This window comes from Trichosurus vulpecula, chromosome 9 (genome assembly GCF_011100635.1).
Source record: "Trichosurus vulpecula isolate mTriVul1 chromosome 9, mTriVul1.pri, whole genome shotgun sequence".
Taxonomy (NCBI): Eukaryota; Metazoa; Chordata; class Mammalia; order Diprotodontia; family Phalangeridae; genus Trichosurus; species Trichosurus vulpecula.
Genome location: NC_050581.1, coordinates 19,378,134 through 19,397,506, shown reverse-complemented (window position 1 = coordinate 19,397,506; position 19,373 = coordinate 19,378,134). Strand labels below are relative to the sequence as shown.

The following is a 19,373-nucleotide window of genomic DNA, read 5'->3' as shown; positions in this document are numbered from 1 at the left end:
TGGAGCAAATGGCAGTTAATGACTTAATGAGAAATCAAGAAATTATAAAACAGAACCAAAAGCATGAAAAAATAGAAGAAAATGTGAAATATCTCATTGGAAAAACCACTGACCTGGAAAATAGATCTAGGAGACATAATTTTAAAATTATTGGACTACTTGAAAGCCGCGATCAAAAAAAGAGCCTAGACATCATTTTTCAAGAAATTATCAAGGAGAACCACCCTGATATTCTAGATCCAGAGAGTAAAATAGAAATGGAAGAAATCCACTGATCGCCTCTTGAAAAAAGATCTCAAAAAGAAAACTTGGAATATTGTAGCCAAATTCCAGAGTTCCCAGGTAAAGGAGAAAATTTTGCAAGCAGCCAGAAAGAAACAATTAGAACATTGTGGAAACACAATCAAGATAACACAAGGTCTAGCAGCTTCAACATTAAGGGATCAGAGGGCTTGGCATATGATATTCCTGAGGTTAAAGGAACTAGGATTAGAAGCAAGAATCACCTACCCAGCAAAACTGAGTATAATACTTCAGGGGGAAAAAACAGATTTTCAATGAAATAGAGGATTTTCAAGCATTCTTGATGAAAAGACCAGAGCTGAATAGAAAATTTTACTTTTGAATACAAGAATCAAGGGAAGCACGGAAAGGTCAACAGGAAAGAGAAATTATTAAAGTTGAACTGTTCACATTCCTACGTGGAAAGATGATATTTGTAACTCATGAGATGTTTCTCAGTATTAGGATAGTTGAAGGAAATATACATACATATAAATTTGTATATATGTATACATATATATGTATATATATATGTATACATATATATGTATATATATACATACACACACACACACACACACACACACACACACACATATATATATATATATAGACAGAGGGCACAGGGTGAGTTGAATATGAAGTGACGATATCTAAAAAATAAGGGGTGAGAGAAGAATATATTGGGAGAAGGAGAAATGGAGAGATAGAATGGGGTAACTTATCTCACATAAAAGAGGCAAGAAAAAGCTGCTGTAAGGGAAGGGAAGAGGGGGTAGATGCAAGGGAATGAGTGAACCTTACTCTCATCAGATTTGGCTTAACAGGGAATAACACACACTCAATTGGGTATCTTATCCTATGGGAAAGTAGGGGAGAAGGGGGTAATGGTGGGGGATGGTAGAAGGAAGGACAGGGGGAGGGGGTAGTCAGAAGCAACCACTTTTGAAAAGGGATAAGGTCAAAGGAGAAAATTGAATAAATGGGAGACGGGATAGGATTTAGAGAAATACAGTTAGTCTTTCACAACATGACTATTATGGAAATGTTATTATGGATAATGATACATGCATAACCTATACTGAATTGCTTGCCTTCTCAAGAAGGGAGGTGGGAAGCGGAGAAGGGAGAGAATTTGGAACTCAAAGTTCTAAAAACAAATGTTAAAAACTGCTTTAACATGCAATTGGGAAATAAGATATACAGGAAATATAGAAATCTATCTTGCCCTACAAGAAAGTAAGGGGAAAAGGGATGGGGGGAGGGGAGTGAGGTGATAGAAAGGAGGGCAGGCAGGGGAAAGGGGCAATCAGAAATACATGACATCTTGGGGTGAGAGGAGGGGAGAGATGGGGAGAAAATTTGTAACTCAAAATCTTGTTAAAATGAATGTTGAAAACTAAATAGAAATAAATTAATAAAAAAGAAGGCATTTGTTCCCTTTACCTCCCACCATCACCTTCCACACTGGAAAAAAATGAAAGAAGGAAAGAAAAAATCCTTTGTAACAAATACAATAGTCAGGCAAAACAAATCCCCATGTTGGCTGTGTCTATGTGTGTCTAATTCTGCATGTTTAGTTTAACACCTCTCTGTCAGGAGGTGTTTCCTCATTGGTTCTTTGGAATCATGGTTGGTCACCATTCTGAGTTGGTCACATTTCTTAAGTCTCTAGTACAGTCTGAAAGAAATTATCCAAGAGTAGGTTCTGGTGTTGGGTGTTCTGGTCAAAGATACAACTTATCTTTCCCGGGAAGACACTGCATATGATGCAGCCACCCTTTCACATTGGAGCAAACCTGCTATAATAGAGTGTCCATTCAAGAGGTGACCTCTTGTTGCAACAGCATAAATCTGGGTGTGAGAAAATCTTGAAGGAGTAAAAGTCCTTTCCAGTACAATGAGCCCAATTTCAGCTTGGGCCATGGCAATGATGGATAGAGTGGTGGAGGTTGGAGCAGGAATGACAGGCAGGGCAGGCGGTGGGGGTGGCAGTAGGACAGCTTGAGCTGCTTGAAATTCAGGATCTGAGTTTACCTTTCATCTTCTAACATAAGCAGCCTACCTTTCTTTCTGGTCATATAGTGTCCATTTTCCCTTCTTATCGGCAAGTCCTTGATATAAAGATGCTAATGCATTCTTACACTGATCAAGAATCTTTCTGTTGCCCTTTGGACTATTTATAATTTATTTTAAGAAAATATTTTATTTTTCCCCCAATTACATGTTAAAATAATTTTTTACATTTTAAAAATGTTTTGAGTTCCACATTATAGCCTTTTTGTCATTTTGTAGTCATTTGTACAAGAAGACTCAGAAAGAAAGTTAGGAAGGAAGGAAGGAAGAAAGAAAGAAAGAAAAAGAAAGAAAAAGAAATAAACAAAGAAAGAAAGAAAGGAAAAGAAAGAAAGAAAGAAAGAAAGAAAGAAAGAAAGAAAGAAAGAAAGAAAGAAAGAAAGAAAAAGGAGGGAGGGAGGAAGAAAGAAAGATATAAAAAATAGTATGCTTAAATCTGTATTCAGACAATATCAGTTCTTTTTCTGGAGGCAGATAGCATGTTTCACCATGAATCTTTTGGGATTGTCTTGGATGACTGTATTGCATTGTACAACATTGTTGTTACCGTGTAGAACATTGTCTTGGTTCTGCTCATTTCACTTTGTATCAGTTTGTACAAGTCTTCCTAGTTTTTTGTGAAGTCATTCTGCTTATCATTTCTTATGGCACAAAAATATTCCATCACAATCATATATCATAGCTTTTTCAGCCTTTCCCCAATTGATGGGTTTATCCTCTATTTCCAATTCTTAGCCACCACAAAAAAGCTGCTATAAATATTTTTGTACAAATAGGTCCTCCCTCCCCCTCTACCCCTACCTTTTTTTTGCCTCTTAGGGATATAGACCTAACAGTATTTTTGAATAAAAAGGTATACACAGCTTTATAGTCTTTGGGTGATAAAGTCCAAATTGCTCCCCAGAATGGTTGGATCAGTTCACAACTCTACCAACAATGCATTAGTGTCCCAGTTTTCCCACTTCTCCAACATTTGTCATTTTCCTTTTTTGTAATATTAGCCAATCTGATAGGTGTGAGGTTTTAATTTGAGTTGTTTTAATTTGAATTTCTCTAGTCAATAGTGATTTAGAACATTTTTTCAGATGAGTACAGATAGTTTCAATTTCTTCATCTGAAAACTGCTGTACATTAGTAACTACGGTGACCAACATTGGAATGATCCATGGCTAATTATATTTAGTCTTTAACCATTGTTTCTGTGTTATCTGTGAATGCATTAGAAGAAAGCACAGGATTCTACAAACTCAGGTCTATTGGCACAACCTCAGTGAAACTTGTGAGTTCCTTGCAGGTGGTTATCTCCTTCAAACAGACAGGGACTATGGATACAACACACATGCATCAACAACCAGTTCTCCCTGGGGAAGTCAAATAGGGTTAAAAAAACACTGTGGTGTCTAAACAAAATGAAAAATTTCCATGTTAAAAATGACTGCAAAGCTCACAAAAGTGAGAGAACTTTTTCTATTTCTAAAGGACCTTGAAATTATTTAGCTTTTCAGTTCTTAGGGGAAATTTTATATCTCTAAATGCAAACATGAATAAAATAGAGAAAAAAGAAATCAATGAATTGGGTATGCAACTAAAAAAGCTAGAAAAAGCACAAATTAAAAATCCCAATTAAATACCAAATTAGAAATTCTGAAAATCAAAGGAGATATTAATAAAATTGAAATTAAGAAAATTATTGAACTAATAAATAAAACTAAAAGCTGGTTTTATGAAAAAAACCCAATAAAATAGATAAACCTTTGGTTAATTTAATTAAAAAAAAGAAAGAAGAAAACCAAATATCCAGTACCAAAAATGGAAAGGTTGAATTCATCACTAATGAAGAAAAAATTAAAGCAATAATTTGGCAGTATTTTGCCCAATTGTATCCTAGTAAATCTGACAATTTAAGTGAAATGGATAAATATTTACAAAAATATAAATTGCCCTAATTAATGGAGGAGGAAATAAAATACTTAAATAACCCTAGTTCAGAAAAAGAAATTGAACAAGCCATCAATGAACTTTCTAAGAAAAAATCTCCAGGTCCAGATGTATTTACAAGTGAATTCTGACCAACATTTAAAGAGCAATTAATTCCAATATTATAAAAACTATCTGGAAAATTAGGCAAAGAAGCAGTCCTAGCACATTCTTTTCATGATGCAAATATGGTGCTGACACCTAAATCAGGAATAGCCAAAATAGAGAAAGGAAACTATTGACCAATTTCTCTAAGGAATATAGATACTAAATTTTTAAATAAAATATTAGCAAGGAGATAACAGCAATTTATCACAAGGATAATACAGTATGACCAAGTGGGATTTGTACCAGGAAGGCAGGGCTAACTGGTTTAATATAGGAAAACTATCAACATAATTGATCATATCAATGACAAAATTAACAAAAATCATGTGATTATCTCAATAGATGCAGAAAAAAGCTTTTTTTTTTTTGACAAAATACAACACCCATCCCTATTAAAAACATTAGAGAGCATAGGAATAAATGGAGTTTTCCATGATAAGTAGCACCTATCTAAAACCATTAGCAAGCATTGTATGTAATGTGAATAAGCTAGAAGCATTCCCAATAAGATCAAGATATCCATTTTCACACAGTTTTTCAATATTTTATTGGAAAGGTTAGCTTTAACAATGAGAGAAGAAAAATAAATTGAAGGAATTAGAATAGTTAAAGAAGAAACAAAGCTATCACTCTTTGCAGATAATGTGATGGATGTATGGTTAAAGAATCTTAGAGAATCAACTAAAAAACTACTTGAAATAATAAACAACTTTAACAAAGTTGCAGGGTATAAAATAAACTCACACAAATCATCAGCATTTCTATATATTACTAACAAAGCCCATCAGCAAGAGATAGAAAGAGAAACCCCATTTAAAATAACTGTAGAAAATAGAAAATATTTGGGAGTCTACCTGCCAAGACAAAACCAGGAACTATATGAACACAATTATAAAACACTTTTCACATAAATAAGATCAAATCTAAATGGAAAAATATCAGTTGCTCATGGGTTGGCCAAGCCAATATAATAAAAATGACAATTATGCCTAAATGAATTTACTTATTCAGTGCCATACCAATTAAATTACCAAAAATTATTTGATAGAGTTAGTAAAAATAATAACAAAATTCATCTGGAAGATTAAGAATATCAAGTGGCCTAGCTCTACCAGATCTAAAGCTGTATCATAAAGCAGCAATTATCAAAACTACTTGATACTGGACAAGAAATAGAGTGGTGGATCAGTGGGATAGGCTAGGTACACAAGACACAGTAGTCAATGACTATAGTAACCTGCTGTTTGATAAACCCAAAGACTCCAGCTTCTGGGATAAGAACTCGCTCTTTGGCAAAAACTGCCTGGAAAACTGGAAAATAGTGTGGCAAAAACTAGGCATAGACCAACATCTCATACCATACACCAAGATAAGATCAAATGGGTACATGATTTAGACTGGAAGGGTGATACTATAAGCAAATTAGGAAAGCAAGGAATAGTTTGCCTGTCAGATCTATTGAGAAGGGAAGAATTTACAACTGAGAGATAGAGCACATCATGAAATGCAAAATGGATAATTTTGATTACACTAAAGTAAAAAGTTTTTGCACAAACAAAGCCAATGCAAACAAGATTAGAAGGGAAGCAGAAAGCCGGAAAACAATTTTTAAAGCCAGTGTCTCTAATAAAGGTCATATTTCTCAAATATATAGAGAATTGAGTCAAATTTATAAGAACACAAGTCATTCCTCAACTGTTAAATGGTCAGAGGATACAAACAGGCAGTTTTCAGATGAGAAATTTATAGCCATATGAAAAAATGCTTTGAATCCCTATTTATTAGAGGAATGCAAATTAAAACAATTCTGAGGTACCACATCACACCTATCAGATTAACTAACATAACAAAACAGGAAAATGATAAATGTTGGAGATGTGAAAAAAATGGAACACTAGAGTTGGTGGAGTTGTGAAGTGATCCAACCATTCTGGAGAACAATTTGGAAATATGCCCAAAGAGCTATAATGCTGTGTATACCCTTTGATCCAGCAATACCACTACTACATCTATATCCCAAAGAGATCATATAAAAGAGAAAAGGACCCACATGTACAAAAATATGTATAGAAGTTCTTTTTGTTGGAGCCAAGAATTGGGAATTGAGGGGATGCCTATGAATTGGGGAATGGCTGAACAAGTTGTGGTATATGATATATAAGAAATGATGAACAGGTAGATTTCAGAAAAACCTGGAAAGACTTACATGAACTGATGCGAGTGAAGTGAGCCGAACCAGGAGAACATTGTATACAGTAACAGCAACATTGTGTGATGACCAACGTTGTTAGACTTAGAACTTCTTAGCAATACAATAATCTATCTAAGTCAATTCCAAAAGACTCATGATGGAAAATGCTATCTACATCTAGAGAAAGAACTATAGAGTCTGAATGCAGATTGAAACATACTATTTTCTCTCTTTTTTGTTTCTTTCTTTCTTGTGGTTTTCCCCTTTTGTTCTGATTCTTCTTTTACAACATGACTAATATGGAAATGTTTAATATTATTGTACATGTGTAGCCTGTATCAGATGGCATGCCATCTTGAAGAGGGAAGAGGGGAGGAAGGAGAAAAAAAATTGGAACTCAAAATCTTATAAAACTGAATGTTGAAAACTATCTTTACATGTAATTGGAAAAAAAATAAAATACTATTAAGTGGAAAAAAAGAAATTATTTATTCTACTCTGCATCTCCTGTTCTCCATTAGACCCCATGTCAGGTCCATTTCTCAATTTGTAAAGATTGTTCTCTTCATGTTTCCTTCTGGATGCCTAAAATAATGACAGCAGGATCCACTCATAAAAGTTCCAGTGCTAGGAATCCATCTTGAAATCATTAGTTTTCCTGAAGTACAACTAAAAATGAAGCCCTTCCTTGACTGCTTATGGCACTCGCCTCTATAATTATGACATGGTTTTCCTCTTGCTGAAAATGTCTGACAATGGCTTAAGAATAATGGGTCAAGTACACATTGGATAAACTGTTGAGCACATGCATGTTTGATGACAGGGGAGAACTAAGCAACAGTTATTTGCCAAGGATTATTCTTTTGGTATCTATCACTGAGCTGGCTGGAAAACTTCTCTCTCTCAATGTACCGTGATGCTTGTGGGGAAGGATGTGATGAATTCTGTGTAAAGGTCGGCTGCTTCATGAGGTACTGGATTCTGGAGTTCCCAGCAGAATTTAATCTGTATTTTGGTTTAATTTGTATGACCAAAGAGTTTTGGGAAGTAGCCAGCCAGCTGGGATATGAAAAACATATCAAACTCATTAACATATCCAGTATCCCTTCCTATGACTGGATGACAAGAGTCACATACGGAAAAAAAAGTGTCTAAGAAGGGAAAAGTCTGTCTGCTGTTTGACCATCTGGAGCCCGTTGAACCAGCTGAGCACTTTACTTTTCTGGAGCACAAAACTTTCCGATGAATTTCATTCACAGATTATCAAAGCTATGTAATTCATGGCTGCCTGGAAAATAACCCCATCCTAGAAAGATCCATTGCTTTATTTAATGTGGTCTCAAAATGGGTCCAGTTGATTGTTCTTAGCAAATCAACTCCACAGCAAAGAGCTGACGTCATCACAAAATTCATAAATATTGCCCAGGAACTCCTTTGGCTACAGAATTTTAATGCATTGGTGGCCATGGTGGGAGGACTGAGCCATAGTTTGATTTCTTGCCTCAAAGAGACTCATTCTTGTCTTTCTTCAGAAGTTACAAAGTACTGGAATGGAATGACAGAACCGGTCTCCTCCAGTGGCAATCATTGTGGTTACTGCAAAGCTTTTGCTGACTGTGAAGGCTTCAAAATCCCCATCCTGGGCATTCACTTGATCACCATTCATGTCATTTTTCCAGACTGGACTGAAGATCATAAAGTTGTTATTGTGAAGATACACCAGCTCCCAGTGACCTTGAGTGAACTGGTCTCCTTCCTGAGTGCCTCACACCACTTGGAACCTAACATGGATTTAATCAACCTCCTGCCATTACAGGAAAATCACATTATCAGGCTCAAAGAGAACCACAGTTCAATCCAACAAAAACCAAATGCTTATTCATCTTTTTCATTTTTTTTTTATTTGAGGAAAAGAGGGAGGCTTGGGCCTGTGATTTGCTCCCTCTACCAATGCAGATCATCAAGGTGTTTGTAATTTATAGTCTTAAAGTTGCCTGGGGCAAAGTGATAGATGAATATAAACCTAAGTCTTCCTCACCCCAAGAACACTATCTACTACCCCATGCAGCCCGTTTGTTCATCTATACTTGATTCTTATTGGTACTGCCTACAATTTGTTGCTTCTGTCTCCTTAGAGTACTGCATTGCAGATTCTGAAGGTCACTTTTGCTTGGGGGAGGAGGTAGGAGATAAACAGCCAAATTCCCCTATGCTTGCATAAACTGGGTAAGGAATGGAGTTCCTAATTGGATTTATACCATCTCAGCTTTGAGAGGTGGCATTACATTTCCCACATGTTTTGTGGCATAGTTTGTTATCAAATCAAAAAGACTTGGATTCTACCTCCAGCTCTGCTTACCTATGAACTATTTGATCAGCCTTAGATACCTTATTATCTGGGGGGCTGAACTAGGTGATTGCAAAGATTCTGTCCAGCATTACTTTGTGGTTGGTGGGCAGACATCACATGTGTGTGCAGGTTTGGGGACAGATTCAAGTCTCTTGCACTGGACAATTATTCATAGGAACAAATTTACATGTGCAAATGACTTACTTGTGCAGATGTATACAATTTGTTGGATTATTTTTTTCCTCTCCAACCCAGTGTCTGTGTGTCCATGGAGTAGGAGATGAAATGCCATGTATAGGGAACAGCAAGTAAGCCAATTTGACTGGAACATAGAATGTGCGAGAAGTAACATGAAATTTTTGTATTAGCACAGTGTCTGGCATAGAGAGTAGGCACTATATTAATATTTATTCCCTTCCCTCTTTTTCCTTCTCTTCTCTTCCCTCAGCATCTAGTAAAGTGCTCTGTACTCAGTAAATACTTAATTAATACTTGTTGAATTTAATTGAAGGACAAAGACAGCATCGAGATAAAGGATTATCCGAACTAGCATAACCATTATTAAGAGAACTTTGAGATGGGCTTTCAACTTCCATTGATTCTTACAGATATAACAATAATAATGATTATATAATAATCCTTTTTATAATCTCTGAGGCATCCTGATCCTAAATCCTCCTCTCACAAATCAGCCTCAGTTCCTGGAGCAAGGCTACATCATCCCGTCATGGTTCCAGGGATACCTCTGTCTCTTCAGAAGTGATTCTGTAACACCATCAGCTTGAACTCTCTCTACTTTCTCCTGAGAATCAATTTAGCCACTCAATCTTAAGTAGCCTTTAGAGAGGGATATTTACTAAGGTGGTATAGCATGAACAGTTGATGCAAAATATCCCACCCAAAAGTCTGTGACACACTCCTCTATAAGAACTTACAGAGTCCATGATAAAGTGGGTTCCAGCTTAGAGAACATGCGGCAAAGAGATAACTAAAAAATATCCCATTCTGGAGGTGCTCAAGATGTCCCCCTTAAGTCTATGATTGATTGATTGATTAATTAGTTCATTGATTGAGATGTGTGCATACTCTTACTTGGTTAAGGTATCAAAACCAAAATGGAGTGGAGGTACTTTTAACCCCACACTTAAAATAGTAACACCTGACACATAGTGCTTTGTTTTGCAAAGCTCTTTTCATATTTTATCTCATTTGATTATGGCACTGGAGTTGACATAGTTAGACATGAGGATGGGGTATGATAGAAATAGTTGGGATGACTTGTGGATCTAGGAATATAGGTTCAATCATTGGCACCAGAAGGATTTTACTAACCTTTTCTGATCCCACTTCATAAGAGTGTCTTCCCTTTTTTGATTATCTCTAATTTATCCTGTGTATATCTTGTTTATACATCATTGTTTGCTAGTTGTCACACCCATTAGAACTCCTTGAGAGCAAGACATGGTTTTTGCCCTTCTGTCTTCAGTAAGCACAGTACCTAGCACAGCGTAGGCACTTAATAAATGCTAGTGTATTGACTGATTTGACTTGGCTGTGTTATTCCTTGCTTGACCTACTTGTGATTAGTATATTAAAACTGGGATCAGCTTATTCTAGATTGGTGCATCCATAAAAGGCCCCAACTCCTTCTGTCCACTGCATTTTTAAAGCACAAAGTCTCAGGTCATCCAGAATTGGTCTGCAATCTAGAGGGAGCTGTAGTTATATATTCAGCTATATCTCCTAGAGCCAGACCAAGACTGGGGCTCAAGACAGGTAAAGAAGTGGAAGCACATGTTGCCTTGTATCCTTGTTATTGTTCTGTTAATGCAGTGGTGTCAAACAAATAGAAACATATTCCTATAGGGCCCATATTGACTTGAAAAACCACAAATTAACATTTTTTATGTTGCATTGTATTTTTATTTTGTTAAACATTTTCCAATTACATATTTATCTAGGTAGGCCTGCCCTGGGCATAAGTTTGATGACTTTTTTATTAGTGGTTTGTATACTATCAATAAAACCTGTGGTTGGCTTACATTAATCATTCCTTAAAATTATGGACCAGACTCACTGATCAGGAAAGTAAAAATGTGTCCTGAAAACACCAAAGTATTTTGAAAAAGGAAGGAAAAGGTGGCTATTAGGAGACCTGTACTCTTTTCACCAAATATAGAAGAGGATACAGTAGTATCTAAGACAGTAGCTAAGTAGCTAAGACAGCCAGTTGGTTTCACCTTCTCCACTTCTTTCTCCACCTGCCATCTGCTTTTCCAGGCTAGCTTAACTAGACTAACTAGAGGCTAGAATGACTGACAGTCAAGCAGAGCCAGATCAGCCCTCCCTACAGGGTACTCCTGGCTATGATTTGATTGAGGCATTACAAGAAACATTAATGTTCTTCAAAAGTTACTCATTACCCACAGAGAGGTGCACCATCATTTCTTACATGTAGTTGATCTCCCCAAAACGCATCTTCTTGTACTTGAAAAACATGTTGTTGTCACTATGCAGACAAGTGTTAAAAATATTTTTGAATAAAACATTTGAGACAGTTGTAGCTCCTTGGAGAGCTAGTCAAAAGACTAAATATAAGGTGTATGTAAAAACTATCCGATGAGAGATAGATCAGTATGACAGAAATAAATAGGACTAAATCCATTGGCTACCTATGGCCTCTCATATAAGTTGCAAAGTCTTCTGTTGAGTTTTTAAAGCGTTTCACATCTATAGTCATGCAAAGAAGAGAGATAAGAGGCTTAACCTGATTTTCAAAGAAGCATCAGATTCGTTTGCTCATATAGATGACAAGTCTAATAGGATTGAAGTGATTTAATGATAACTAGATAGCTAATCCACTCAATCAATAATAAAAACCAGTATAAAAATTCCCTTCTAATTATAGTTGAAAATCATTTTGCTCTCCTTTTTAATTGTCTTTGTAATAGGCTTCTCTAATCTACTGTGATCTGTAGGAACTGAGATTCAGGAAAAATTAAGTCATGCCAAAATTAAAATGATATTTTGGTTAATATTTTGAATATCAAGTAAGATTTGCCTTTCATTTCTATGCAAGAATGCTGGCTAATACCAATCTTGTGGTTTCATTTCTCTCAGTTCTCTGCTACTTCTATAACATCTCCAGCATTTCCCACCTTATCTCTACTCACGTAGCCACCACACTAATCAGTCCCTCATCACTTCTCTTATATGGACTCCAGGAATAACTTCCCAACTGGTCTTCCTGCCTTCATGCTCTGCCCTCTGTAATCTATCATCCATACACTTGCAAAATTGATATTCCTAAATCACAAGTCTGATCAACTTTCTCCTGCTTAAGAAGTTTTTCTGGCTTCCTATTGATTCCAGTATAAAATGCAAATTCTTCTGTTTAGCTTTTAAAGTGCTTTACGAACTGGCTTCAATCTGTCTTTATTGTTGATTTCATATTACTTCTCGCACATTCTATGTTCCAGCCAGATTGGCGTACTTGCTGTTCCCTGTACATGGCATTTCATCTCCTACTCCATGGAAGTAGCACAGTGGATGGAGTGCTGGGCCTGGAGTCAGGAAGGCTTGAGATCAAATTTGACTTCTGACACTTGCTGTATGACCCTGGTTAAGTCACTCTGTTTGCCTTAGTTTCTTTATCTGTAAAATGGGAATGATAATTTCACTTATATCCCAGGGTTGTTGTGAGAATAAAATGAGACATTAATTGTAAAGTGCTTAGCACATAGTAATTGTAAAGTGCTTGGCACATAGTATGTGCTATGTAAATATCAGTTGTTATTGTTATTCCTTTAAAAAGACTATTCCCTCTACAAAGGTATTCTCTCTTTATATTTACCTTTAAGAATCTCTAGCTTTCTTCAGGGTGCAGCTCAAGCACAATCTTCTTTAGGAAATCTTCCCTTAATCCCCTAATTATTATTGTCTAACCCCTGAAATTACTTTGTATTTATTTGGTACATATTTTGAATTGAGATATTTCCCACCAGTAGAATATACATTCTCTTGACTACAAGGACTGCTTAATTTTTTTGTTTCTATATCCCTAGCTCGTGGCACATAATGACCACTTGATAAATGCTTGTAGCGTAAATTAGACCTCTTGACCAGTGGTCTCCAAAATTTGGGCTGGGGGGCCTTCAGGAGCCATGTGATTATACTAAAGTTAGGTGATCAACCAATTGGAAGGTTGGCGGATAGGTCTATCCTACCTGCCCCTTAGTTACTCATGAGCTTGTCTCCAACTTGATTACACCAACACCTTCAAAATTCCTCTCTCTACTCTACCCCTTCTCACTATTGGTTTCCCATGTGGAAAATCTAAATGTTATATGCTAGATGCCAGGGGCACCTACAGAAATTACGCAGGCATAATACCCCTACTCCCTACACTGGCATCCCCACCTCATTTCCCATCACTGGAAACCTGTACTCTGCCTAGGGGATGATGACTGATGAGAAGTCCTTTTTAAATGCCTGGCTTTTCTTCCTTTCCCCCACCCTGTCTCCACACATATTTTTAAAAATTTCTTTCTGTGAGAAAGAGTGAGTAGCATAGGATAAGCGAGCGTGGACAGGTTGTAATTACAGTGTCTTCTCCTCCCCCCTCAAATCCACACCTCTTCTGGCATTGCCTATTTCCACTGAGGGCATTACCATCCTTCTAGTCTTCCAGATACTCAATCATCTTCTTCCTCTTCACCCAACTGAAATTGCTCTTGTAAAGTTAACAGTAATCTCTTGTCAAATCTGTTGTTCTTTTTTCAATCCTCATTCTTCTGAACTTTTCCAAGACATTCGACTGGCTTCTGGAGACTTACTCTCTCCTCTGGATTGTCTTCACAAACTTTCTCTCTTGATTTTCTTCCTACCTAATTAAGTACTCTTCATAATTTTTTTTTTACCAAATCTTCATACATACCTTTCCCTCAAACTGTGGGTATTCTCAAAGCTTTGTCCTCGGTATTCTTCATTTTTTTTTCAGTATCCTCTCTCATTTGGCCACTTCGTCAGTTTCCATAGGTTTAATGATCATCCCTATTCATATGGCTCACAAACATATATCCAGTTCTAGTCTCTCTCCTTGGTTCCAGGCTGACATCACTGAGTATTGAACATTGAACTTGCTATCCCATGGGCATCTCAAATTCAACATGTCCAAAATTAAGAACTAATTTCCTGCTAGTTCCCCACCCCCACCTTGCCATCACTTCCTGTTTGTGTCAAGGGTCCTACTATCCTCTTCCTAGGCATTATCATTTTTCTCTTATTCCATATATTTAATCAGTTGCCAAATCTTGTCATTTATATCTCTACAACATCCTTTATCATATCCATCCCTTTCTCACTAATCATAGAGCAGACACAGAGTTTATTTCCTCATCTCACCTATTGAAATAGTCTCTTAGTTGCTCTTCCCTCTACATCTTGCCTGACATCTGGCAAAGTGACTGCCTGAAATATATGACTGACCATGTCATGCCCCTACCGAATAATCTTTAGTAATTCCCTATTGATTCTAGGGGGCAGCTAGCTGGCACAGTGGATAGAATGCTGGGGGCTTGGAATCAGGAAGACTTCTCTTCCTGAATTCAAATCTAGCCTCAGACACTTGCTAGCTGTGTGACCCTGGGAAAGTTACTTAACCTTGTTTGCCTCAGTTTCCTCATCTGTAAAATGAGCTGGAGAAGGAAATAACAAACCATTCCAGGATCTTTGCCAAGAAAACCACATGGGTTCACAGAGTCAGACATGACTGAAACAACTGAACAACAATAAATTGGCTCTATGCCATTAGTAAAAGTATGCTATATATATATATGGCATGCTCAGAAGTATTTTCACTAATAGGGACATGTTATTAAAATGATTTAGAGACTACTGCTGTAGACTCTTTGTTACCACTTAAAATTTTTTTTCACTGAAATAAGATATTAGAGTTATGATTCCCCCGCCCCACCCAAATTACTTTCCTTTCGACTTTTAAGATTCTTCCACAATTTCCTTTAGGATAGATATCTACTTCCTGGGTAGTAATGTTTCTATTGCCAGCCATTTCAGAAGGGGCTATCTCTTACACGTTTGTAGAATGATCTTCCTCCCTCCCCCAAGTTGTTACTTTCAATTTTAAATTTATAATCACTTAGTTTCCCCTCATTCAACATCACAAATAAATGATTAACATGATTAAATATAAGGCATCCAGGTATTATAGGATAGTAAGTATAGAGATGGAAGGGATCCCAAAGGTCATTTCATCCAACTCCCTCATTTTCATTGTCAAGTAAGTAAATAACTTGCTCAAGTTTATATAGGTTGTAAATGTCAGAGGTAGAATTTGAACCCAGGTCTTCTGTATCTAGAAACAGTATTCTTTCCACTGAGCCATGTTATCTCCAGCTACTGGGTGAACAAATATGCAATCATTATAAATAAAACATAAACAGGAGATAGATAAGGAAAAATGTTCTTTCAGAGGATTAAAACATCACAAATCAAGTATAAGATTTTTCTTTTTCTTTTTTTTTAGGAAAGTATTTTATTTTTGTGTCTCAACAGATGAAATTCATAACCTTGTTTTCTGATAAGACAATTCAAACATACAAATCAATTACAACAATGTGCTTTTCACCCCCTCCCCCCACCCTCCCACTTTTAAAGTAATTGACAGTTTTGAAGGACATAGAGACAACAGGGCTTAGCAGAACAATATGACAATTAAAATGGCCTTCTATGAAAAATAATTACAATAGTTGTTGAAAAATTTGTCCTTTGAGCAGAACAGGCAGGATGAAAAGAATCATAATGAAATGAAGTGGGCTATAGCTTCCCTTCCCTATATGAGAGAAGAGGGATTTTATATTAAAACAATAGCACAGAAAATTGGGGATTCAGACTGAAAACAACAAAAAACCCTAGGCAATAAATTCCTCCAGTAAAATGCATCCCCTAGAAGATCTAACTCTCCATCCATATTTTAATAAATATAGCCCTCTCCAAATTGCTCCCCTAGGACTTAAAAGTGAAATACATCTATTTTTTATTTTAACTAGTTGGATTATTTTTCAGTACCCAGTATTCTCTGGGCACGGGGGACTTCAGGTTATTATGAATTTTGCAGAGGTCATTAAAGTTAGGGGTAAGCCAAGCCATTTCAATATCATATTGGAATTCAGCAGTATCAACAATAGATATAGTCCAGCATATCTGGGACCCCTGAAATTTCTTAAAGGGGGCTCTCACTTCAGATTACTCCTTCCAGACACTGTGTGGCACCATTTAAATGGAATCCCATTTCAGTAAACTTTTCAGTTAAGCCTCACAGCACCTTTGTGAGGTAGGTAGTGTTATGCCCATGTTGAGAGGTGAGGATGCAGAGATGCTTGTTGGAGCTTGCCCACAAGAACAAAGTGAATCTGATGGCAGAGCCATAAATTAAACCCTGGCTCTCTGAATCCCAGACCCTTATTTACTTAATACTTAACTAGACTGACTCCCTGAGAGTGGCTCCTTAAAGTAGGTAGGTCCTTAAAACCAGAATGGACATTGGCTAATGAGACAAAGGTTAATCTGTAATTCAAACATTAGATAGTGGGAAACCTATAAGTTTCCAGGTTCCAGCGATTTTTTTTGCAATACAAATACTAAGACAATTAACTGGGAAAACATTCTGGGCGTTTGGTAGTTATTCTACTAGTTATTGTGATGGTGAAATTTAGGACTTTGAAAAGGAAGATGCAATTTAGATAAATTAAAAACTCAAATTTCTCTGTTTTTATAGGCAAAAGTCTGAGAAATCTGTTTTCCAATGCCCAATGTTTGGGTGGTGGGGATAGGGTGAGGAAGAGGAGACTAGTTGATTATTTCTGTTGTATGAGTATGCACATGCATATATATATATATATATGTATATGTATATGTAATATATAAGTACATACATACATATATATACACATATGTGCAGTGTGGATTAACATTAGCAACATTTAAAGGAAATAAACAGGGAGTTTTAAGGTAGAAGTTAAAACTGAATCTGTTGAATCATCAGCTTACAACCAGCACCACAAAGTTACGTATTTGAGTCAGAGTGAAGTATCCTACAGGATCCATTTTTCTCCAAAATGATATCCTTTTGTATTCACCTGTTACCTGCTTGCTGCCATTCTGTTCAAAATCTGGAAAAGCTACAGTAAGACTCAATGGCACTGTCAAATAACTCATTAAAGGATGTAGACCTAGGAAAAAGCTTAGAGGTAATTTTGTCCAACCCTCCTATTTTACAGAATGAGGAAATTAAAACCTAGAGATCTTATGTGACTTGCCCAATATCACACAGGTTGTAAATGCCAGAGCCTGGATTCAACTTTAACTACTCTGTCTTCTGATCCTCTTTCTAATTCCCAGAGTTTCCTCTATGGACAATCCAATTTTCTCTTCTGTAGCACAGAGAAGGATGACTTTCCAATGATCTGTTTTTCTATTGACCCATTCCTCCCATTTCCCATTATAAGACTTGGAGAAGGAAATAACTGAACAAGCTAACATTCCTATTCTAGAGTGAAAGAAACAAAGTTTCTTGGAATAGTGCCTTGGAACGCTTTTGAAGCTACTGAGGCAAAAGCAACTGGATTTCATGAATGTGACTAAAATGCAGGTGCTTTGAGAAATCAAGGTCCTAGGGATGACTTCCTAACTTCTTTGCATCTCACACATGTTCTGTGCTCAGCAAATTAATTCCCAGTAGCGTCTTTGAACTGATGCATTGTGCGGCCTTGAAGAAACTGCCTTTTTTTAAAAGAAGCATTTGTTTGGCTTTGGTGAGAGAGCTATACTTTATATAATGGATGTAACCTATTAGTCTTTTTGTACATTCAGCTAATAGCCCATAGCTAAAGGAATGGATTAAATTTAGTGAAATTGTTTCTGTGAAATAATAATAGTAGCACGCTTGATCTCTTATGCTTCTGAAGAATATAAATGGGGAGACTGTGCCTGGAAAATGACTTTCAGAAATGCTGCCTCTTCCTCACTGAGGAAATCAGGTAAATAGACTCATCTTCCTGGGTGGCAAGTGGTCATTACAGGTCTAACCCTCACAACCTTTGGCAAGATGCCGGGGCCTCTGGCAAAATGTTTAACCGTCCACAAAGTATGTCTTTTAGCAAGGCTTCAATTCGTTTTCCACCTCTCTAACCTTTGATGATCACTGATTTAGCCTTGTTTTGTTTTGATTATCGGGAGTCAAACGGTATTTTCATTAATGAGTCTCATGATTACTTTATTCCTTTTCCTTATTTTTTCCTGCACAGGTGATTTTTAATATATAAATTTATATGTTGGGCAAATTCTAGCATCAAAATATGACTATTGTTAAAAGATTTATTCGTTTGTCCTGATAGAAATATGCCAAACCTCAGTCAACTCTGCTTTGAAACTGCTTGTTGGCTTTCCTTCATGGTTCAAGTTTTTGGATTTCACATTTTTATGTCTATGTATACATATATGAGAATATTTTATATATGCATTATACATATACATATATATATATATATATATATACACACAATATATGGGGTAATAGGGTTTTGTTCATAGGATCTTGAGGATTATCTAGTTCAGTGCCTTCATTTTACAAATGAGGAGATTCAGGTACGAGAAGAAGTGACTTGCCCAATATAACGTAAGTAGTAAGTTGCAGAGCTGGGATTCAAACTACTTCTGGTTCCAGATCTATCACTTTCCTCACTCTAGTCTTTTAAAAATCATAAACCATTAGGTTATTTCTGCCCCCCCCCCACAAGGTATTGGATCCATGCTTGAAGTTCTTTGTTATACTACTATGATAAATATATTGGATGTATAGGTGTATGTGTATACATATACCACATATATAACATACATGCATATACACACATGCATATGTGTGTATGTATGTGTATTATATATATATGTATGTATGTATATATGTACATGTGTGTAATACGTATTTGGAAAAGGTCTGTAATTTCATCAGTGTTGACTATTCCCAGGGAGGAAACTCCATCTACACTTGCAAATTAATATCAATTCTGCAATTTCTAGATGGTACAATGGATAATACTCTGGACTTTGAGTCAGAAAGACCTGAGTTTGAATCCAGACTGAGAAAACTACTAGCTGTATGGCCTTGAGCAAATCAATTAACTTCCCTGGACCTAAGTTTCCTTATCTATAATATGAAAGGGTTGGATTTGATGGCCTTCTCTAAAATCCCTTCCAAATCTAAATCTATGATGAGTAGAAAATTGCGTAGAGAGCAATGAAAAGTTAAGGGACTGGCCTAGAGTCACAGAGCTCAGGATGGGTCAGATGTGAGATATGAACTCAGGTCTTTCT

General features: G+C 36.5%; 1 pseudogene; it reads left to right on the top strand.

Moving 5' to 3' along the window:
- The first annotated feature begins 2,206 nt into the window (after positions 1-2,206).
- On the top strand, positions 2,207-9,539 carry LOC118832038 (annotated as a pseudogene).
- Positions 9,540-19,373: the final 9,834 nt, after the last annotated feature.